This window comes from Artibeus jamaicensis, unplaced genomic scaffold (assembly GCF_021234435.1).
Source record: "Artibeus jamaicensis isolate MK-2021 breed Jamaican fruit bat unplaced genomic scaffold, CSHL_Jam_final scaffold_584, whole genome shotgun sequence".
NCBI classification, from domain to species: domain Eukaryota; kingdom Metazoa; phylum Chordata; class Mammalia; order Chiroptera; family Phyllostomidae; genus Artibeus; species Artibeus jamaicensis.
The window spans coordinates 4,817,181-4,842,103 of NW_026522048.1; the positions used below are offsets into that span (position 1 = coordinate 4,817,181).

Genomic DNA, 24,923 nt, shown 5'->3' on the forward strand with positions numbered 1-24,923 from the left:
TGAATAACCTCATAGAGAATATTGTACATTTTCTGACTTTTTTCCTTACCAGTGTCACCTTTGCCTCTCCTAATTTTAGATGTTTCACCATTGTTCACCTTTATGGAAGTTAATCTCAGACCTAAATTCCATTAACTGACCATAGTCATAGTTGAGTTTCTGAAGTAGTAAGTTAATTGGGCAGAAATTTTGTAAATATATGGGAGAAGGAGAAGGGGTAAATGTTATCTACATTTGAAAGGACCTCCATTTACAAATCAGTATTCTTTAATGTATGGTTTTCTTCCATGACTAACTGGTGGTTTATTTGCATTCATCTTACTGGCACTGGCAAGGGAAACTGAAATATTTGTCTCTTTGATTTTGCACAGTCTCACCCAGAAAGCACAGCCCTGATTTTGTATGAGAAAAGCTATCAACAGACCCTAAAACGTGAGTCCTGTCTATTTGTGCTAGTGAATTCTAGGTTATATAACTGACCTAGTTATATGACCTGGTCTTTAAAATAGACAATAAAAGTCTTCATTAAGTGTTACTGTACATTGTAAGAAATGCAGAAAGTGAGAACTGATGTATCTGTTTTGTTGTCCAGTTTAAAATAATTATAGTAATTTACAGATATTTAACTTTGAAGAAGATAATACATTTGTGCTATTCAATATCTAGTGTAAAACATACAGTTTTAACATTCTAATTTGTTTACGATAAGACATGTACACACAATCCTTTACAAGTAAAAATTCCCATGTTATTTTGTATATAATTCACTTTAATGTTTTCTATAGCTAATATTCCATATATTTAGTATTTCATTTTTTCACTTTTTTCCCCAAGTGAAACAAGAAGTTTATCCAAAGTGAAAGCTTTGTGCACTTTTCTTCCTTATTCTGTGACAGATCGATTTTTCAGCTACTTACTAATTGTTGGCATCATTTTTCCCTGTTTGGCTTCTGATAAATTGTCTTTGATAACCAGATGTTTTGCTCTTGATCTTTGCCATGGCTACACTCCGGGTTATCAGAACTGCCATTAATAAAAGTGAAAAATCAAGGAGCTCACAGCTTATGAAAGTTAGAGGAGATATAAGGCTTCATATGGACTGGTGAATTTTCCATTGACGGATAGTTTGCAGTTTCTCCTATCTGCTGTCACAATACCTGAAATAATAAGGGGAATTTTTCCCTCCAATAACAGACGGTGGGGGCTGTTTGCTTTGTGAAAATCTGCCAAGGTAACATGCCACGTGGCTTTATCTTTGAAAGTGAGGGTGAAACAAGCTTGCCTGGCTGCAGATAAGCGACTTAGAAGGAATTCTATTCAGATGTACTTGTCACTAATCTAGCTGGAGGTTTTCCGATTCATACATACTGTTCTGTGTGCGATGAAGCCTTAAATCGGTTTCCTCTGGGAGCAGGTCGTATTCAGGGGTCGTCGGATCTGTGCTGTAGGAAGGTGCATGCCTGAATCATACAGTATCTTGCTACCGAATTTCCTTCTATTAGAAGACAAGTAACTTGAACATGTATTAGACAATCTCTGGGAAATTTTTGATAGTAAAAACATTGACAGCTGAACTATCAATATACAAGTGTTTGTAACAAAAAAATTAATCGACCCACCTGCTCTTAGCAGTCATTTATTCTGATAATTAAGTAGTCATCGCTATGTTTTCCAATAAAAACCTAGCTCTTGATGAATGCATTTTTATGCTTTTTATTTATTTAAACAAAAATATGTACTTAAATGCATTACTTTATACTAGAAAAAATGCAGAGCTTACTTTTCTATAGGAAAAGTTTTAGAAAAAAAGATTTTTCCCTTTCCAATATAGTTTTCTATAGTAGAAATCTTATTTTATTATTGTATATAATTTGAAAAAAAATAACATACTTTGGAGAATGAGACAAATACCGGGTAACATTTGAAAGATCATAAAAAATAAGAGATGCTTATTTCTGTATAAAATTGTGCTGAAGAACTTTAGTATAGATTATTTTATTTCTTTATTTTTGGATGTGGATATTTAGCAAGTGCAAAAATACCTTCTCTATTTGTTATGTCCATGATAGGTTATGTAAAACTATAACCTAATTGCTTCCTTTGGATTTTAAATGTGCTCTATTTTGTGTAAAATTAAGCCAATATATGCCAAAGAGGTACTTAAATGAAAATAATTAGTTAAATCTTCCTGAAGTATTTTTTAGCATGTATGGCAGTTGTTTTACCTGCAGATAAATTACCAATAAAAACTGATATATAGTATTTTTTAAATTTAAAACTGTTCCTGTTATTCTGTATTTCGATGCAAAAAAAAATAACTTTCTTGAGTTACAAAGGGTAAATACTTCCAACTGGATGAAAATGATGATTTTATGCTGTACTTATATGGTGTGTCTTTTTTATTTTTCCCAGTTGTAATATTAATTATTTAGCATAAACTAGAATGTTCTTATTAACTAATTAAACCATACTTAACACAGAATTACAGGAACCTGTTAAATCTTTTATGCCTAATGTATAATACTTAAATAATATATTCTTCACATTATCCAAATTTTAAATTAGATTATAACTTTAAAAATCATATAGTGTTTTCTAATAAACAGAAGTGAGAAATAAATATATTTCATAATGTTATTTTAGTGTTTCAAAAAAAAGAGAAACAAAACTAGTTCATAAAACTAAATATATATATATATATATGATTATACCATATTCAAAGTATACATAATTAAGCATATTTGTGTTCTCTTCTTTCCATTCTAGCTTTTCATAGATAATAATAGATGTCTAAACTTTGGATTTTCCATATCTTTATTAAAACCTATTATGTACTTTGCTGTGAGTTATTGTCTTTTTTGTCTCTCTCTCTTGTTTTTTTTGAAAATCATTTTAAAACAGACTGAATTTATATTATTTTTAGAGTAATTCAAACAAAGAACCATTTTTAGAGACATTTAAACAATTTAATGAGTATTTTGTTACTCAAAATATAATGGTATTTTTAAACTGTTTTACTATGAATTTTCCTTTAATCTTTACATGTGGAAATCCCCACATCCAGAATCTGCTTAATTAGCCACAATGTCACCACCTCAAAAGGTGTTTTCTAGCTATCAAATTTAACTATTATCTCTTATGGATTTTTAAAAATTCCTATTTTTTCTTAAATTTTTTTTGTTGTTCTTGTACAGTTGTCTGCTTCCCCCCCCCAACATTCTCCCCCCACCAGCCATCCCCACCTCCTGCCCCTGCTTCCACCCCACCTTGGTTTCGTCCATGTGTCCTTTATAGTTGTTCCTGAAAACCCTTCACTCTTTCCCCCACATTGGATTCTTTAATCTCACAGCATTGACTACAACTTTAAGCATTTTACCTATATTTTATGTGTGTGTACATATACAGAGAGAGAGAAAAAGAGATAGAATTATTTACCTATTTGTTTTGCATCACTCCCACAAAACTTAAGCACAATATTGAGTGCTTAGCATATTACCTGAAATATAATAAAGTCAACAAGATGTGTTGAGTGAATGAAATCAGACAATGACAACTATAAATAAGAACATAAGAAATAATATATTATATATGTATTAAATATATAATATTAAATTTTATATAATCACCAAATTATTAAACAAAATAATTACAAATAAGCATTATGTACATGTAGAGAAGTCAGCAAGCCTCAAAACTTCAGTAGTTTCTTCATCGTATGACTAAAGCCTGCCAAAACTTATTGGATATTAAGTGCTATGGAATTCATAACTAGTATTGCCTAAGTAATTATAAACTTCTCTGTTAATATCTCTTTAATAAAGAAAAACAAAAATAACTATAATTATTAAACACACGTATTTATTTTACAAGCATTTATCGAGAGTTGACTATGTATAAACTGTGTACAAAAGACTATCGGGGATTTACTACTGTGAATTGTTTTTACTCTCACCTGGTGAAATCAATATGGTAAGGAAACTCAATGTGTACTTTCAAAACTACAGTAGAGCTTTAACTGTAAAGCAGAAGTTGGAAGTGTCAATAGTATTTAGCAGAACTAGAGCTCATTTTCAGATGTTGGAAATAACAGCCAATTGCTGAGGTTAATTTGACACTGAACTTTAGGAAAGCTGAAGGGATTTCTGGCACAGGGAATAACATAAGTAAAGGCATGAAGAAGCTGTTTAGCATGAATGAGTTGCTTATTTCAACAGGTCTACCAACTAAATGTAGAATGTTATATAGTATTTGTTGCCAGCTGCTACAGAAAGAAGTTATGTTTGAAAGTACATTAGGATAATATTGTGGAAGATATAACTCTAGTTGAATAATTGGGATTCCATTGGCAAAGAGCACTATTCTCTGAATATATACAATCTCTTCTTGTTTTACAAGCATGATAAATAAAAATGTGGTTTATTAAATAATCACCTATAAAAATCTGGTACAAGATACTATAGGATTTTCCTTTTCTATGTGCTTTATGCATACATGCACACTTATACATACATGTACCCCACAAATGTGTGTATAGGTGTATGTGTATCATTTACTCTGACTTCATTTTACAAAATAGATTGAGGAGAATCAGTGTAAATTTGTATGGAAACTATTAATGATTATGAGACCCCATCCATCACTTTTCAGGTGTAAAATAATCATAATATATAATGAAAAATATAACTTTGCATTTCTTTCTTTCTACTGTGGAGAAAGAAAAAAAGACTGTGTTTCCAGTTTGAGTCCTCTGCCCCATGAATCAAATATTCTCAAGAGTACATGAGTGTTTGCCTGTATCATAGAAAGGTGAGAAGTAAATAACCTGAATAAGTACTATTCATAGTCAAAGAAATACCACATTATTTTATGGGGAGAATAGACACCACTGTGTAACTTACATCCCAATGTGATTATACATACCTTGAGTGGCTTTGAGTATGACTCTTATGTCCTTTAGTAATTTTAAAAGTACATGTCAAAGTCTTCATTATATTAATTGTTTTAATGGAACTAGTGAAGGGTTAATTAATCATGAATACATAGACAGAAATTCAAGGAACAATTTCTTGGCAGAAAACCACTGAGTTGAAATGTCATTTTTAACAGTGCATTAGGAATGTGGCAATTAAGGTATAGTTAAGCCCTTTAGAAAATGAGCTCTTAGTCATTTTATTTTCTAACAATATGGAAAAGAGACAAAGCACTTAGTACCTGGTTATAAATATGTTTTTAACTTTCTGAAAACCAATACACTTTTTAAATACTATTTTCTGAATTCCTTTTGTTGACTGGGTATTCTACGATGACACATTTAAAGTACTGAGAGATGTTCACTGGAATGATAGGTCATACCAGTTTGTTAAAAAGCTTTGTTAAGACTCTAATCTTAGCATCTTAATAAAATGTCAAGAATCAGTTTATGCTTTCAGTGTTTCTCTCTAGCACAATTATGTATTTTAGGATCAGTTCCACAAAAGATAAATTAGAGGTTCCTTTTTTTGGCATTTGGTTGTCATGTTTCCTTCATTTGTTGAATAATTTTAAGTTTCTTGCATATACAGTGCACCTATTACAAATATTATTCTCTTCCTCAATAAACCTAAAAAGGAAACATACTGTTTGGCAGATCAACTAGCAAGCTTATCCATTTAAATCAAGCTTGCATTTCTATTATCAATATGTTCCGTTCTTATTTAGGAAAGATATAGTTAAGTCAATAACATTAAAAATAGGTGACTTTTCCTTTTGAAAATCTACCCTTGCAATTCTCATCCTTCCCACCTTTCATTCTGAGCTCTAAATATGCTGAATGGATTACGTCAGGCTCTCTTCATTGCCATGATCTGTTATCCTTGCACAATTACACACACACACATAGTCATTATATGTAGCTGCAACAGTCTCTCTCCATCCTTGTCGTTCTTTTATTACTTAGTTTTAATTTTTTAATGGCCCTGCTTATAAGTTTTATTTCCTGGAAGACTTTCCCTGAACTGCTGAGCCACGGTCTAACTTCTTCCTGACTATACCCATAATATTTTGAGATCTTCTCTAATAGAACACCTTTCAGACTATATATAGTGCTCATTTAGATATCTCTTATTTTTCTTAAAGATCATATCTTCAATTGGGAGTACAGTGCCTGGAATATAGCAGATGTTTACAACCCTCTATTAAAGAATGAATATACTTTACACATCTTGCATCTCATTGCAGAAATTTTGATTTATGTCATTTTTGTGCTCATAAAGATGATAATATTGTATAAACACAATAAACATCTAAAAAAGTCAAATTTCAGGTAAAGGTGGTAAATTGAACACTTACCCCTAATTTCCTCTACTGTCAGACTCTACTAAAATGATACAAAGTATTTTGTTTTCATATCAAACACACACTTTCAAGTTAGGGGAGACTGAGAGTTGAGAACAAAGCATCAGTATTTTGCAAGATGTGTGATCTCTGAAGTAGAGGTCAAATAGAAACATGAGAAAAATAGACACTAAGCTGTCAGTTGGGAAAGATGAATAATAATATAATTGACATCACACTGCAGAATTCCCCAAACTTTTAGTTATTGGCAGCACAAAATACCTTTAGTACTACAGGTAAATAAATGATGGGGTAGGGTGGAGGTCAAAAAATAAACAGGTTAAAAGTGAAGAATGTTAATTCTCTAGATATTTTTTATGTTTTGAAAATAGACTCCAGTTGTTGGTGGCAATATTTTCATATATCCTAAGCATGTTAAGTAGAAAATTTTTTGAAATATTACTTTCCTTATTATCTCAATGTTTTCCAATTTTTGTTTCTCTATTTTAACAATTCAGTGAACTCATGAAGCACAAGAGGCTTCAATCAGCATTAGGTTTACTTAGCTTTAAGAAACAATACACATCAGGGAAATTTAAGCAGGGTTGGAACTAAGGTAGATAAAGTGAGACACTCAAGTGCAAAATTTAAGGGCAAAGCAATGAACTCAGTAACTCAAGTAAATTACATTTGAATACAATATTTTAAAAATAAAATTAGTGCATAAATATAATAAAATAATAAATGCTAAATGTAATAGCCTTTTGCCTCAGATCCAGTATGGCTCAGCATAGAACTAGAGAGTGAATGAGAACAATTCCCAGGAAGGAAAGCAAAAAGATGAAGAGATGTACAATAGAAAAGAAAAATAAGCAAATTGGTGGATTCATCTAGGACTTTAAATATTTGACTGATGAAATTTCAAAAACAGAGAAATAAAATGGATGGGAAAATCATCAGTAAAATAACTCAATAATTTTCAAAAACGGAGAAGTATAATTTTACTAAGTACACAGTGCAATAAATTAAAATAAACACAAGGGTTGTTATTGTAATATTTCAGAAATGTTGATGATTCTGCAAACTTTTGGGAATGAAAGCACTTTTGTTCTACCAAATTCAGATATTTCCTTTATAGGGCCTAGCTCTATAAATATCAAAATGTTATATGACTCCAAAGATTAATTGTGTGTGTTAAAAAATACTAATGAAGTCAAAAACTTCTGAGGAAAGATTATTTTTGACTAAAAATCTGATATCTAAGATATCAGTAAAAATAAGCATGGATTAATTACTACTTTGACAATTCAAAGTATCAAAGGATTAATTTTCATACACCCTTTCACTGGAACATATTAAGGGATGTCCTTCACTGAAACAAGAAGGATAAAGAAATATACACCTACACAAATAAAAAAAGAATGAAAGATTTAAATACTGAGAGGTGACAACCATTCCCAGGATACTGGTGTGAGGAGAAACCAGGATAACAGCCCTGTGCCAGGTAGGGAGCTTGCCAACCTTGAGGGTGTCAGGAAACTGTGAGAAATTTCTCCAGAAAGAAGACATTGATAGAATACCTACAGTGTCTTATCAGTTTGAGAGGAGATTTAGACAGCTAGTAAGAATTTAGGATGGCTGAGTGATTAAAGCAACAGCTATAACAATTTCAAGACAAGCTAGTACCAGGAAAAAACAAGTTGCTTAAAATATGAATATGAATCAACACTGACTATATAACTGTGATATAAATGGCATTTACATGGTCAATATAGGATTTCTATGTTCCCTATATCACAGTAATTAAATTAGGAGGAAAATAATATAGGAAGGTTGTACATGTGTGGTTAGGGTGAGAAGAAGAAAAGGGGGTTAAATTCTCTACTGTCCTAGTGAATAATTGAACTAGAATAGTCAATATATGGTGTCTAAAGTTGAACATAAAATAAAACAAGAAGTTGCATTAAGAAAGCAATCATACAAGTTGAAAATGTTTTCAGGACTAGAGCAAAGAAAAGAGAGGGTGACTGCTATTTTTATAAGTACAACAAAATGTGCAAACTGTTTCAAAGTTGATGCTCAAGAAATGGTTCAGGTTCCTGCTGTAACATCCACTGATTTTAGGATGCCTTACAAAGTCAGGCATACAAGTACAAACATGTATGCATACTAATGGATACACACTTACACATATAACTGAGCAGAATTAGAAAGCTTCTAAGAACTATCTAATCACTAATACTTATTTTTAGCTGGTTATATATAGACATATATACATGTACACATGTATGGATATGGACACAGATATATTGATACAGTCACAGTGATAAGCATGGAGAATAATACACAGATGAATACAATTATATGATGAAAGCAACAATTAAAAAATATTGTTAAACATCAACATGTTAGGTGCTCTTGAATAATGATAACAGCTAGTTTTTATGTGTCTAAAGTCTCTTATATGGATTATCCCATTTAATCCTCAATGTGACTCTGAGAGTATGCATGAATATTTTTCTTACTTTAAGATAAATAAAAAGAATTACTTTCATCTTTTGTATTCTTTCTGCCCAGATATAAGCATTTCAAAAAATACTATCTGCTCAGTCCCCATCCTATCTTAAATAGTTTCTAACAACAGCATGGAAGACGTAAAATATGTTTTAGAAAAAATATGATACTCAGCAATTGACCTACATGAAAATATTTCAGAGAGTGACTTTAGAAAGACTTTCAAATAATGGATCTTTTCAAAAGAATATTTCATTGTGTGTGACATGTTGTAGCATAACTATCATTTTAGGCATTGTTATAGCATAATTAGCTTTATCATCTGGGTGTACATTGAAAAGTGCATCATTTGAATAGTAAAATATGCAGGTATGATTGCTCATTTAAAATATATATAAATGTACACATACACACGTACGTTTTTTGCTATGTTCCAGAAAAATATCAGGAACACTATTATATCATAAAATTATACCTAGAAATGTATCTGTAAATCTCCAGAAAGTTCTTTAGAAAAAGCCAAGTCCTTTTAGGACTCCCTGATAATTAAGGCTTAAAATTCAACTTTACTTTTCTAAATCTTGGCATTTATTACTCATGTCAAATAAATTATTTGATGTGGTGAGCATGAGTGTCTTAAGGAATTTTAATAGCTGTCCTCAGTTCTTAAGTTTCAAAATAGTTGTATGCATTACTGAGCTAAAATCAAGAATTTTGTCCTTCAATGCCTGGCCTATTTCACTCAGCATAATGCTTTCCAGTTCCATCCATGTTGTTGCAAAAGGTAGTAGCTCCTTCTTTCTCTCTGCTGCATAAAATTCCATGGTGTATATGTACCACAATTTTTGTATCCATTCATTTACTGATGGGCACCTAGGTTGCTTCCAACTCTTGGCTATTGTAAATTGTGCTGCTATGAACATTGTGGTGCAAATACCATATGATCTCACCTTTGACAGGAAGCTAAAGAATAAAACAAACAAGCAAACAGAATGAAAACAAAGACGCTGAAATAGAGAACAAATGGGCAGCGACCAGAGGGGAGAGGGAAGGGAACTTAAGGGGAAAAAGGGGGAGGGATTTTGAGAAACAAGTATGAATGACACAGAGATGAGGACTGGGGGGGTGGGGAACGGGAGGGAGGGGGGAGACCGGGCGGGGGGGGGGGGGAAGAGGAAAAAAAATGTACTTGAAAAGTAACCAAATTAAAAAAAAAAAAATTAAAAAAAAAAAAAAAAAAAAAAGAATTTTGAGGAAAGTCGAGGCATCTCCTAGAATAGTCTGCAGCACAAATATATGAAGGTGTCCATAAAGATCTTTTTTAGTATTACAGTTTTCCCTCATTAAATGAATTGATGATCTAGGAAGTATTTAAAGAAACAAACAAGCTTCAAGCACAATCCACAACTCCCACCTGCAGGACCTCCCCACATATGTTGATATGTTGAGGAAAATTTATTTCCTCAGATCGTCCTACCTCTCCCTATCTAAGCACTATGCCCTAAAAAATAGATGACTCACGGTAACTGGAGGGGAGGTGGGAATCAATAATGGGGAGAACAGGGGAAGGGTTTTCAGGAACATCTATAAAGAACACATAAAGCCAAAGGGAGATAGGATCAAGGGTGGAAAGAGGAGATGGCTGGGGTTGGGGGCAGTGGTGCACAGAAAATGTAGATGGCTGTACTTGATCAACAATAAAAAATGTGAAAGAGGTTATGAGGCTTCTCTCTAGCTCTTGTTCAGTTGTTTGAAGAAATCAAGGAAGACACAAACAAATGGAAACATATACCATGTTCATGGATTGGAAGAATTAACATCATCAAAATGTCCATACTACCCAAAGCAATTTACAGATTCAATGCAACACCTATTAAAGTACCAATGATGTATTTCACAGACATAGAACAAACACTTCGAAAATTTATATGGAACCATAAATAAAACTGAATAGCTGCTGCAATTTTTAGAAAGAAGAGCAAAGTAGGAGGGATCATAATACCTGATATCAAATTGCATTACAAGGCCACAGTAATCAAAACATCCTGGTACTGACATAAGAATAGACACATGACCCAATGGAACAGAACAGAGAACCAGAAATAAACTCAAGTCTTTATGGTCAATCAATATTTGACAGAGAAGTCAGGAACAAAAAATGGAGTAAAAATAGCCTCTTCGACAAATGGTGTTGGGAGAGCTACACACAAATGGTGTCCCTGGACAGCTACACACACACAAAAAATGAAGCTTGAGCACCAGCTTACACTGTATACAGGAATAAATTCAAGGTGGATGAAAAAATTTAAATATGTTATGATACCATTAAAGTCCTAGAGGAGAACATAGGCAGGAAAATCTCAGATATTCCACGCAGCAATATTTTCACTGATATGTCCCTAGAGTAAGGGACATAAAAGAAAGAATAAATAAATGGATCTCATCAAAATAAAAAGCTTCTGCACAGCTAAAGAAAACAGTATTAAAATAAAAAGAGAACCAAACAGTTGGGAAAACATATTTGCCAATGATACCTCAGACAAAGTTTGATCTCCAAAATATATAAAGAACACACATGACTCCACTCTAAGAAGACAAGCAACCCAACTAAAAATTGTGCAAAGGACTTGAGCAGACACTTCTCCAAGGAGGACATGCAGAGGATCCAGAGACACATGAAAAGAAGCTCAGCATCACTAGCCATTAGAGAGATGCAAATTAAAACCACAATGAGAATACCACCTCACACCTGTCAGAATGGCCATCATAAATAAATCAACAAACAAGTGTTAGAGATGATGCAGAGAAAAGGGAACCCCAGTTCACTGTTGGTGGGATTGCCAACTGGTGCAACCACTATGGAAAACAGTATGGAATTTTTCTAAGAAAACTAAAAGTGGATCTGCCTTTTGACCCAGCAATTCCACTGCTAAGATTATATCCTAAGAACCTCGAAACACCAATCCAAAAGAACCCATGCACCCAAATGTTCATAGCAGCACAATTTACAACAGCCAAGTGCTGGAAGCAACCTAAGTACCCATCAGTAAGTGAATGGATCAAAAAACTACAGTACATTTAAAAGTGGAAATCTGTGCAACAGAAAGAAAGAAGGAGCTCCTACCCTTTGGGACAGCATGGATGGAGCTGGAAAGCATTATGCTAAGCAAAATAAGCCCGGTGGTGAAAGACAAATACCATATGATCTCAACTTTAACAGGAACCTAATCAACAAAATGAACAAGCAAGCAAAATATAACCGAAGACACTGACATTGAGAATAGGCTGACGGTGATCAGAGGGGAGAGCAGAGGGGCTTTATAGGTGTACAGGGTGAAGAATTTACAGGAACTCTTGTAAAGGACACAGGGACAGTAACAAGGTGGGGGTGGAAGTAGGAGAGGGCTGTGGGGAGGGGTGGAGGCCAAGGCAGAAAATATGATCAACAATAACAAATGATAAAACATAAGTAAACAAAATCATACATTATGTTAAAAAGTGTTAAAAAAAAGAAAATACCTTTAATTTCAACAGGTCAGGTGGAGCAGGTAGAAAGTGGAAAACTAGTAGAAAATAACCTCACTCTTTAGTTGATATAAAATTTCTGATTCTTGCATATACATGGTGGCAACATTTAGTGTACAGTGTATAGTATGGAGCATCCCAGAACCTTAAGGTGATTGTGAAAAATTATGTTTATAGAAGGATAGTCAAATTATGGTAAAAAGCATGCTTTACAGTTTCTTTATACTAATACTTGTATGATTTTATTTTAGTTTACTTTTATAATTGATTATAATCATTATAGTTATATGGTCCTAGCTACTTCATGGGACATTTTAAGAATGGGAGCCTGAGCCCCCAAACAGTGTTCTGATATTTGAGACAATCATGTAAGAATCTCCCCGACATCAAAATACAGCTTGTCTAAGTCATCCTTCTTAACTACCGGACTATCTTATTGGTGCTGCTCTTGTTGAAGGGGAGTGAGGTAAGGCTTTGTTAGAGTGGCCTTTATTAGTTAAAATATCTTGGCTTTAATTGTTCACTGCTTTCATTTCTCATTGTTCATATTCTATTGATATTTTTTGCATGGACAGGAAAAGCTGGTGCAATATTTGCACACTACCAGAGATGTAAAAGTTCAAGCACTTTTCTTGATTTAAAATAAATGATTAGATGGGTTGGTTCTACAAACATAACTTCCTTTTGTGACATAAAATAGTTTACATGTGTATTTACAAATTAAAAGTTATTTTAGTAATTTTATGTACCTTTTCTGTAATATAAATGTTGCCATTTTATACAAAATCAAGTGGATTTAAGGCTTTATGATTTACCTTTTGTCTGAGTGGCTGGGTAGGAAATAAAACTAATATTTATTGGCTACTAGTTGGCTATTTATTGGCTAATAGAAAAGGTTAAGTTTATTTCATTTGACCATTTGAAAACACATGTAAAAGAAACCATAATCCTCATTTTTAAATAATAAGCAGACTCATGTGGGCAGCATGATTTTCTCAGAGTCACACAGCCAGTTAGCAGAGTCAAGATCCTCTTTCTAACTTCAAAGTTCATGCAGTGTTCATTTACCACATCATGCTGACATTAAGAATGCAATTGCCTTGATGGTAATGGAAGAAAAAGGACTACATAGAGAGGCCTCTGTCGGACACTAATTTTATTGCTTTTAATACAGTACCTTCTTTAGATTTTTTGCTGTGCTCATTTACAGATAATTAAACTGAGCTATGGAGAAGTTTGGATTTGCCCAGGTCCAGTGTCAAAGTAAGAAAGTCAGTACTGAACCACAGTCTTTTTAATTGCACAATTAGAACTATAACACTTTGTCAATTATTCCATTGTACATTTATTTGTGAATTTGGTTAAGGATTTTTGTACCTTGAATTATGAAACTATAAATTCTAAATATTAATTGCTTTCTATGTCCCTATAGTATGTAATGATTAATGAGAACTTCACATGGAAAGACATGGAAGGAAATCAGTACACAGCTACATGGAGTGAAAAACAACTCTTTATAATCCTCAGCACTAGCAGTTACTAAGAACTAGATTATATTAGAGATAACCAAACATAAATCAACAAAATAAATCTTTGTGTTTGCATATCTACCTACTGCAAATAAACATGCTTGGCATTGATCTGGTAGCTTCAAATGTTATTCCTGCTTGTGTAAAGCATCAGCGAACTAGAAAACAGTTATATTAAAATAATTGATTTGCTTCTAAATGCCTACTGTAGGTCAGAAAAATTGATATTTATTTTATAACATGTATTGAAATAGCTAAAATAATTTTAAAACTCTCATTTAAAACTGAACTTGTCATTTTAATCCTATATGGCTGAATAAAAATCATCAGGAAGTGATTCTTTGGGAGAAACAATTGTCATCAGATTTCTAAGACTTCCAGCCAAGTGGCTCTAATAAGCTATATCTCTTGAGAATAATGCAAACCAAGTAAACATCCAGGCATAAATCTGGGGCAGAGAGCAAATGTTTCTGGAAAAGAAATATTGAACATTTTCCTAATTTGTCTTATACAGCAGAAAAAATGTGTTTCTTTATGGATTTGTTACCAAAATATTTATATTCTTTCATTTTACCTCCTAATACAGAATTAAAATATTCTAAGTGATACAATTAATGTTTTTATATGATTTTCCCTTTAGAATTCACACTTAATAAAGTGGCATATTTGAAATACATTCTAATTATTTCTGAGTTAAAATCACATTTAGCAATAAAATCTACAGCAAAAAGCAATAAAAAAGTAATAGACATATCAAAATCAAATAAAAATAAATGTGAACTATATTTTACACTGAGTAACTAAAATGTACAAAAAGAACAAAAGAGAAGTGAACGCATGGAAATATGTATCAGAAACAGTACTGCCATGGAACCAAGCACACCTGTGGTCCTAATACAGGCTGAGCTTGCTCAAGGTGCAGAGGGCTCACCTGGCAGCATCAAGCAGTCCTTTGCTACCCAGGAGAACCCACAGACCTGTGTGAGATAACTGAAATAAAGGAGCCATATGTAACCAACCTGGGGAAGGAAAGCTGTATTTTTTAACAATAGAGCTGCAAACTTGCTAGTTAAGAAAAGATCAATGAGTTTGTGACGATATGCTATGCTTGATTTACATTATTGCATTCAGATTAAAGGAAAGAAATTCTGCTTCTATTGATAAATCAACTAAAGAATAAAACTAGCCCAAGTAGAATATTTATTCCAGGTTTCTCTGGATTCTATAAAAAATTTAACATAGCCTGCATCCAAATACAGCATTTTTTTTATTTCTACATTTTTTAACCATGAATGATTTCTGAGAATAAAACCATGTTTATTCATTTAAGCTAGTATGTAAGATTTAGTAGCTTTTGGCGATACTTGATTTAAAATATCAAATTGGTATAAAAGGGATTGTGGGAAGCATTAGCAATTTTATTGGATGTTATTCAGTCAGAAAGCAAGCATGAAACAAATATTTATATTTAAATAATTTAGTAATAATATATAAAATATTATGAATTTATTTTTTAACTAATATAGTTATGCTGTTTTTATTACTGTGAACTTCCATTTTGTAATTACTTACAATATCTATAAGTAAAATGTTATACTTTTCTTCAACTACATTAACCATGTTATCATTGTTTTACATACTTAATCTTTTCTTTGCCTATTGCATATTAAAAATTGCCTCAATAATTTTATGAGTTTAAATGGCTATAGTTCTTTTTATATTGTAATTTATCTAATCTTATTTTAGAAAATAAACACAGAATATATTAAAATTTTACCACACTAACCACTACTAGATTAAAAAATATCAAGTAAAATATTAAACTATAGATATAATGACTCTAAATTGATATAATTTTAGAGTGAGATCAAGTTATATTTTCTTATAAATACACATTTTAATCTTATGCTTTACCATTCACTGATGCCATGAGAAAAAACTCAATAACAATAAGATGTGTTTCTTTATTGTTATTTTACACAATTCCTCACACAATACATAGAAACATTTTCAAATTAAAGAAACACTTGTTTCTTATAATATATTTCAGAGAATTCAAAATAACAATGTACTCTCTTTTAAGTGTATTTCCTAACATGGTATTCACAAATCTAATCTAAAAGTAAACTTTTCAAATCTTTCTAATTTATAAATTATGGTTGTCTTAGAATTGATAGCTTTATTATTTAGTGGAAGAAATTAACTAAAACAAAATATATGTTAGAAAAAGCAGTGTTTTTTTAAGTTGAAAAAGTCAAACTATCTACAAGCTAGAAAGTCATGACTATGTATATTGTTTTTCTGCTCATATGTACAAATTAAGGTGAGCACATATAATTAATCATAATTATGATTAAATTATATCTTGGTTTGATAGCTAGATAAACCATTCATCAAATTTTTATAATGTATTTTATCTAAGTGACATAAAGATTCCATAATATACTCTTTGAGATAACTACTATTTTTATTCCCATTTTAGAGATTAAGTAAATTAACTTGTCCAATGTTCCAGAGCTAGGAAGTATTGTACTCAGGATTTGGCCTGAGAGTCTCATAATAAAATCTAAACTCTTACTTCTCTCTGCTGATAGATAATGCACATCTAACATCTGAATCAGTAAACAGGTTTGAACTAAAATAGTTTAAACCAGCCTTTGGACAAATTTGTGATTTTTCAGGGATCATCTAATCAAAGCGAATAGGTGCCATTATGTTTATTGTTGGAAGAAGAGACACACTCTTTCCCACCTTGACAGGAATAATAAAATATACCACTGTGAAAAAGGCCAGCATGAGGATAAAGCTAACCCATAAAGAAAGAAGGAACTGAGGTTTTACAGAGAAAAGGACTTGAATCAGTGTGGAAGCTACATCACATTATTGAAGCAAACTGGGATTGTGGTCTAATTATAATAAGTAGGTGAAAACCTCCACAGAGACATAAAGATGAAGGAATATGAAGATACGCATTTCACCTCTGTGAATTCAGTACTTTGAGATATTTAATACTGATACTGGGCTATGGGACTCCTTGCTATTCATCTTTTGCTTATCATGCAATAAAATACTGTTTCTCACTTTATTATGTAGGAGTTGATAGGCTAAGAGTTTGTTCTACTATACTACTTGACTTTTGTACTTTCTTATTTACCATCAGTTTTATTCCTTTTTTATTAGCTCCTCAATAAATACCACCACGAAAATAAATATTTGTAATTTTCTTGTATGTAAGATTATATGTTCATCCGTCTGTTATATTTTCCATGTCAGGTATACAACATCATATAATAACAACAAAAGAATAATATATTAAATGAGATGTAGGAGACCATTCTGCATGGCAAGGGCCCAGCCCCCAGTGGCAAACATTTACTGCAAAGTAACTTCCTAAAATCCATGCTAAACTTTTCAAGGATGAGTGTAACTGGTTCAACCACTTTTGCCCTTTTCATTTGCAAATATCCCTCTTCTATGATGTGATTAGCAGCATTGGCTCCTTTGTTGTCTGTAAAGGGTAACCCCCTGAAGCAACCTGTGCATAGTAAATGAAGACCATTAGGTAATGTGCAAAGAAACCTGATAAAGTCCGGTCTGGCAAGGGGCAAGGCTTTTGCACCCCTTGAGAGAAAAAGCCATGCTGTCCCTTTTCCTCCACCGGATTCGGGGGTCCGTGTGAATGTCTCATTTCATCCACAAAGACACAGACACTGAGGGCCTGTGTGTGAATCAATGAGATACAAAATTTCTGACCTCAGGATTCTTTATAATCAAAAACAACCTGAAACCATTTTCCTCAAGCTAAAAGAAATCTGGAATGGGGAAAGAGATGGCCATGTTCTAAAGGACTTGTCCTGTTTACACAGAAAAAGTAGGGCAAGGACAATTCAGAAATGGCAAGAGACAATAACCATATGTGAGGATGTCTCAAAGAATTTATTAGGTGCTAATTCAATGTGACCATTGTAATTTAAAATTGATAGTACTAAGAAAACCTGAATTTGTATACATCAATTTAGGCTGTGTATGCATAGATATCTCTGATATCTGTACTTCAAAACATAACTACCATGAAAATGCGATTTTAAATACTTTGTTGAATTTTAGAATTTAAATAAGTTTGGGGAGATATATATATATATATATATATAAATTTATATTTTATATATATAAAATATATATAAGTATATATATTTTAAGGTGCAGGAGCCTGCAGAAATGCTATACCTTTGGCTGCTAACAATTCTTGACACAATTTTTAAAAATTGTATTGGTATTTACATTACTCACTACAAATTAGGAAAACCAAATCTAGATAGTGTGAGAGGAAAGTCCGAGAAAGCCTTTGTTAATACACCTTGTTATTTGTTTTCTGCTTTTTCTCCTTACAGGCTAAGTAGTTGAGGTTAGAAATATATATACATATTCACACAAACACACACGTATATAACTATACATTTTTTGCACATGGCGGCAGCTTTATTACTTTTGTAATGTGTCCCTAAATTTTAAGTTTATACCATATATATGTATATACACACATATTCATATATATGATATGTATATATTGATACAGGGTGCAGCCGGGGGGGCCCAAAAAATGATTTGGAATGGTGTCCAGAATTCAAAGTGTATAGGAATATTGGAGAGACATATAAGATGTCCTCACCCCGCCCACCCCCAGGGGGAAGAAAAGAGTAGAGCCAGGGAGCTTGGAAAAAGATGGGCTCCAGGGCATGAGGATATGACTGCCCAGGTGAGGAGAGGGCCATGAGGTTTGGGGCAGAGTGAGGACCCCTGCAGCCATGTAGGGGAGAGCCACGTGGTTTCAGCAGAGCGAGGACCCCCTCTTTCCCAGGTGAAAGGGAAAATCACGCAGCTTTGCCAGAATGGAGATCCCTGCAGCCAGGTGAAGAAGAAAGCCACATGCTTTTGGTGGAGTGAGAACCCCTGCAGCTTTGGTAGAAGAGGCCCACGTGGCTTTGGGGTGCCCTCTTTGGCCGTGTGGCCTAGAAAGCAGGAGAGACTTTGACTGGAACTGGGTTCAAAGAACTCTTACCAGTGGACCATGAGAGGGTACCACAGTACTTTGGATTAACTAGAGAGAGATCCTGCCTGCACGGTGACACAGCTGACGGTGCCAGAGGCCTGCAACACAGACGTGTGCTCCTTTCCTGATTTACGGTACCCAGAGTTGGGACAGTGGGAGAAGGGAGCGCTATGTGGGTGTAGGTGCATAACCTAAAGGACTTTGATATTTTAGTGGAGACGTTAGGCCTAAATAGCATTAAATAAACATTTCGTTTCCTTTTCACGAATCTCTGGCATTGAGAGATGTCTTTCCAATTGGCGGTGGACAGAAGAGCTCAGTAGATATTAGTATTCTGTCCTTGGGAGGGGACCCTGTTGTTCTGTAGCAGTTTCTGGCATCCCTAGGTGGGCCAAATATTGGCCCCCTCCCTCGGACTTCTTGTTCGGTAATATATAGACTGTCCAGAAAATTCTAGCCATTGTTAATGTAATGAGAATGGTTTGTGTGACATTGATGTAACCTAGAAGCCAAGGAGAATGGATTGGAATGCACATGTGTGAACAATGATAACTTCACTGTACTAGTCAGTGGGGGTGGTAAATACCACTGAGTGAGCATGTGTACTGTGTGGCCATCACATTCAAAATGACTGAGTGAGTAGAGCAATAAATTGGCATCACATTTTGCACTAAGCATGAACATTCCTCTGCAGAAACTATTCAGGTGATTCAGAAAACTGCAGCTATGGGTGATTAGCAGCTTTATCACAACAATGTGCCTGCTCATGCATCACATCTTGTACAAAGTTTTCTAGTAAAACATCAAATTGCCCAGGTGACTCAACCCCTTACATCCCAGATATAGTGCCCTGTGACTTCTGGCTTTTCCCAAAACTAAAATCACCTTTGAAAGGGAAGAGATTTCAGACCATTGATGAGATTCAGGAAAATATAATGGGGCAGCTGATGGCAATTGGAGAACTGTGTGAGGTCAAAGGGGCCTACTTTAAAGAGTACTAATCATAATCCTGTTTACAATGTTTCTTGTATCTTGTATCATAGTACATGCCTGGATGGATACTTTCTGGAGAGATCTCGTATAATATATAATATATACAGAAACATTCAAAATTACATTTTTAAATCTAGGAATTGTGCTATGTAAAATGATATCTGATATGTTAGGGTCACACAGTATTTTTTATTCACACTAACATTTGCTCGTTTTGATAATCATTTAAATCAGCATTCCTGATCGTCATGGTTATGGTAGGCTGAATAATGATCCTCAAAGGTGCCCACGTCATACTGCTGAATCCTGGTTACCTTATATGACAGAATGGATGGTGTAGATGAGATTATATTGAGCACCTCTCTCTTTTTTATTATATTATATTAATAGCATTTTATTTAATTTATTCATAGGATACTGGTTAAGAAAATTCTATTAAGTTTCAGGTACAAAATTCTGCAGCACATCATCTGTACATTGTATGGTGTGCTCACCACCTCCAGTCAAGTCTCTGTCCATCACCATTTATCTTTCCTATATCCTCTTTCACCTTTCTCTCTACCACCTTTCCCTTGGTAATCTGTTGTCCGCGTCCATGAGTTTTTCTCTATTTATTCTCTTTTTGCTCAGTCCTTTCACCCCCAGCTGCCCAGCTCTCTCCTCCTCCCTGACAGCTGTCAGCCTGCTCTCCATCTATGAGATTTTTTCTATTCGGATTGTTAGTTCATTTTGTTCATTAGACTCCACATATAGGTGAAATCACATAGTACTTCTTTTTCTCTGACTGTCTAATTTCACTTAGAGTAATAATAGTCTCCAGGTCTATTCAAGTTGTTTCAAAGGGTAAAATTCCCTGATTTTTTATGGCCTAATACTGTTCTGTTGTGTAAATATAGAACAGCTTTTTATCCACTTACCTACCGATTGACACTTGGGCTGAGAATTTATTTAAAGAAACCTGAACACACTAATTTGAAAGAATATATGCACTCCTATGTTCATTGCAATATTACTTACAATAGGCAAAATTTGGAAGCAGCCCATGTGTCATCCATCAGTAGATTAAACATCTTGAGATGGATGGTTATCCTGGATTATTTGGGCTCAAAATTTTACCTCAAGAGTCTTTACAAAAGGCAGTTTTGAAAGAAGGTTATATGAAGACTTAAACAAGAGCCACAAGCCAAGGAACACAAGGAATGTGGCTCTTGATTCTGGAAAAGGCAAGGAACAGACCCCCCCCCAGAACCACCGGATGGAACACAACACTGCTGATCATTGATTTCTACCCAGTGAAAGTTATTTTAGACTTGTAGCATCCAAACTGTAAGATAATATAACTGTATTAGGTTAAACTAAATTTGTTCTAAGTTTTGTAGTAGCTACTGAAAACTCATACGTATGCCATATACAAGTTTCTGCCTTTTAAAAATGTTTAAATATTAAATTACAGTTTCTATTCAATATTATTTTAATTAATTCTAGGTATATAGCATATCGGCTCAACTGTTGTATACTTTACAAAGTGTTCCCCTGAAATTTCATGTATCCAACTGGCAACATAGTTATTACAATATTATTGACTATATCTCCCATGCTGTAGTTCACAACCCCAGGATTATGTTGTAACTACCAATCTGTATTTCTCAATCCTGTCACCTTTTTCCCCAACCCCTTCCGCTCTAGAAACCATCTCTCTTTTTTCTGCACCTATGAGTCTGTTCCTAGTTTTTTTGTTCATTTATTTTGTTCTTTAGATTCCATCTCCCTTAATGTTACCGTTGCTGGCTCATCCCCCTCTCCAGAAGGAGCTTACTTCACTATCTGCATGGTTAATTTCTTTACACTGTTAAACTTTTACCTAAATGATAATGAAGATCATCCTGACCACCTATTAACATAAAAATTTTAGGTTCTTCTACTTGATCTACTTAGCTTATTCTACTTTTTCATAGTACAAAATAACATTTTCTATTTTTATATTATATAATTTATTTACTTATATTTGTTTTTACTTGTGTCTTCCATTAGAACATAACTCCCATAAAAGCCAGAATTTGTATTTGATTTAATTATTTTCAGATATTATAAAGTCTTAGAGTTGTGCCTGAGGAAAATACATATTTTCTGAGTGAATTAATGAATGAAGAGGTTAAAAACAAAATACTAGGAATTTAAATTAATGTACTAGAAGTGAAATAATCCAGTCGGTGAAAGATAAATATCATGTAATTTCACCTATAAATGAAACCTAATCAAGAAGACAAACAAAAAAGCAAAATATAACCAGAGACATGGATATTAAGAATGCACAGAAATAAATGGCAGTAACCGGAAAGGAGGTGGGCGGGGATAACGGGGAGGAAAGGGAGCAGGATTTGCAGGAGCATCTCTAAGGGACACATGGACAAAACCGAAGAGGGCAGGATCCAGGGTGGGGAGTGGGGATGGTGGCAGGGAGGGGGAATGGAGACAACTGTACTTGAACAGCAGGTTTTTTTTAAGTTTTAAAAATTATAAAAAAGAAAAATTTAATCAATTAATTATTACACTAGAGGTTAAAAGAAAGAATGATTATGGATTTAAAAAGACTGAATACTATGTGTTTTTAGGATTTTTTTTTGCTCTAATCTGATGGAAAAAAGGAATGAGAGACATTGAAATTAGGAGAAACAAAGGGAATAGGTGTGAGGAAGAGGCTATTTACTAAGCACTTTGTCACACACTTTTTCTTCATCACTTCATTTAATGAGAGCGTTCTGTAAACCACCATTTTTATCTCTTGCTATATCTATCTATCAAAATTGCATTTTTTGAAAAAAAAAGAAAATTGTGAAGGTTTGATTAGTAATAAAAGGGAGAGGGTTAAATTCTCATTACTGTAATTATTTTTCTAAATACCTTAATTTTTATATACAACTTCAGTAATACATGTATTTTATTTATAATTTCATTGAGATATTTTAAAATTCTAAAAATCATTTTTCTTTTTTGTTGTATAAAGAATTAAAAGACAACTTTGATGACAATATTTCTGTGGGCTTTGTTAAGGTTTTCAAGTCCCTTTGAAATTATACAAATAATGGAAACTTATGTGTTCCTAAATTTTACAATGATATTTTAAGCTTTGAGGTAAAGCTAATAAAAATAAGCAACATTTGTGATGCATTGATAATCCTTTAAATAATTGTATAATAAATAAAATATGGAGTTAAACCTCACTTTACTATATACACAGGAACTGAAGCAGGTATGATTATAAATTTGAAACTGATATGTACACCACCAAAAAACTACTAGGTCTAATGAATGAACCTGGCAATAGAATACAAAATTAACATACAGTATACATTTAAAGTGCCTTACCTCGTGCCCCTACAACTTTGCAGTTTAAAAATGTCACCACTCATATATGAACACTGTACTGACCTGCCAAAAATGTTAAGAGGTAGTGTCCAGGGAAATGTGCTCTTTTTCACAAGTCAAAGCAACTGAATCAGCCTTCCTGTTGACCATTTCCACTGAATTTCAACAAAGTAGTGACAGTGACAACTCCAGTGGCCAGGACTTTCATAATTTTTATTTAAAGGAACCTCTAAGTTCCTTTTTTCTAAACAAATTTAATATAACACTTACACTGTTTCCATCTTTTAAGTAAATAAAAAAAAACTATTGGTTATGAATAGTAACCGTGTTAGTTAGATATCTAAAGCAATGGTTTAGAATGGAGAAATGTGTAGGACACTGTCTGAACACAAAATAAAGTTTAAGATTATTTTTGAAAAGAACACAATGGTACTTGAATAAACAATATACTTTATAAGAGCCATTTTCAGCATTTAATTAAAATATTCACCTAATATTGTTTGAGTGGTATCTCCTTCCCTTTTTCATTAACTTTATAACTTAAAAATTCAAACTTTCAAAATACTTTCTAAAACTCATTTATTCTGGAAAAATAAAAATGATCATTTCTACATACAAGGGGAAATAAATGATTTTGTCAACATATCTCAAATTAAATTAAAATAGGAAAATAGAAAGACAAAAATATAAATGTTACATTGTAGATACAATATATTCTAGTCTTTAAAGGCATACTTTAGATTACTATACTTGTGAATTATTTAATTAATTTGATATTAGTTATTTATAAGTTATTCGTTAGTTATTGGAAAATAAGGGCCTTAGACATGACTACCCAGCATGGTCCGCTTTTAGTTAGAAAGTTTTAATTTCAGACCATCCTCTGTGGTCATTTGAGGTCTCTGAGTTTGTAAGGCTGCCATGTAAGCTTTCCCAGAGCTTGCCAGGTTCATTTGTGGGCCCCTTTCTGTCCCCTGCTTTAATGAAAGACAAGATATAACCCAATAATAAAACTCCCTCTCTTTTTTTAGAGGCTATGGTACATTAAGGTTTTGGAATCATACAGATTAAAATTTGAGTCCCAGTCTCACCACCAATCAGCAGTGAGGCAATAAGCATGCCAATTTAACTTCTTGTTAAGCCTGTTTTTGTACCTATAAATCTGGAATAAAAGTTACTTCCTGTAGCACTGCTACACAAGTGAAATGAGATGTATTTGGAAAGCACAGTTTTGGTACATGCTAAGTTCTAAATAAATTTTAGTCATTATTCACCAAACCACTCCTGGGAGATTGTGGTGTGGCAGGATTTATCTGGATGGAGGACTGCCCCTGTGTCCCATCTCTGTCCATCCCAACATGGAAAAAGCCCAGCTGTGTCTTCAGCAAGGCCAAAAGAAAGGCCCAGCTCCACAGTTTCCGTTTCATCTTAAAGCTTATTCCTTTGAAGCCCTTAGGTGGCTGCTAAGCTGTCTCAGTCCCCATCCGTGTAGTTTTGTTTTACCCAGGCTCCCACCTGGAGCCCATGTTTAGAGCTGGGGCTGCCCACTGTGCAGCTGCTAGGGTCACATGGTACGGAAAGGGACTGTATCTGAGCACCTGGGGCAAGTGTGGCTCACCAAGTGGGTGAGCTTG

General features: G+C 33.5%; 1 protein-coding gene across 1 annotated transcript in view; it reads left to right on the forward strand.

Annotated features, from left to right (window-relative positions):
* Positions 1 to 377: 377 nt before the first annotated feature.
* The window catches only part of MGAT4C (MGAT4 family member C), a 337,535-nt gene continuing 312,989 nt past the window's right edge, over positions 378 to 24,923 (forward strand). The window contains exon 1 of the mRNA XM_053658791.1: positions 378 to 432. The gene's annotated coding sequence lies outside the window, so the exon portion shown is untranslated. The remainder of the gene's footprint in view (positions 433 to 24,923) is intronic.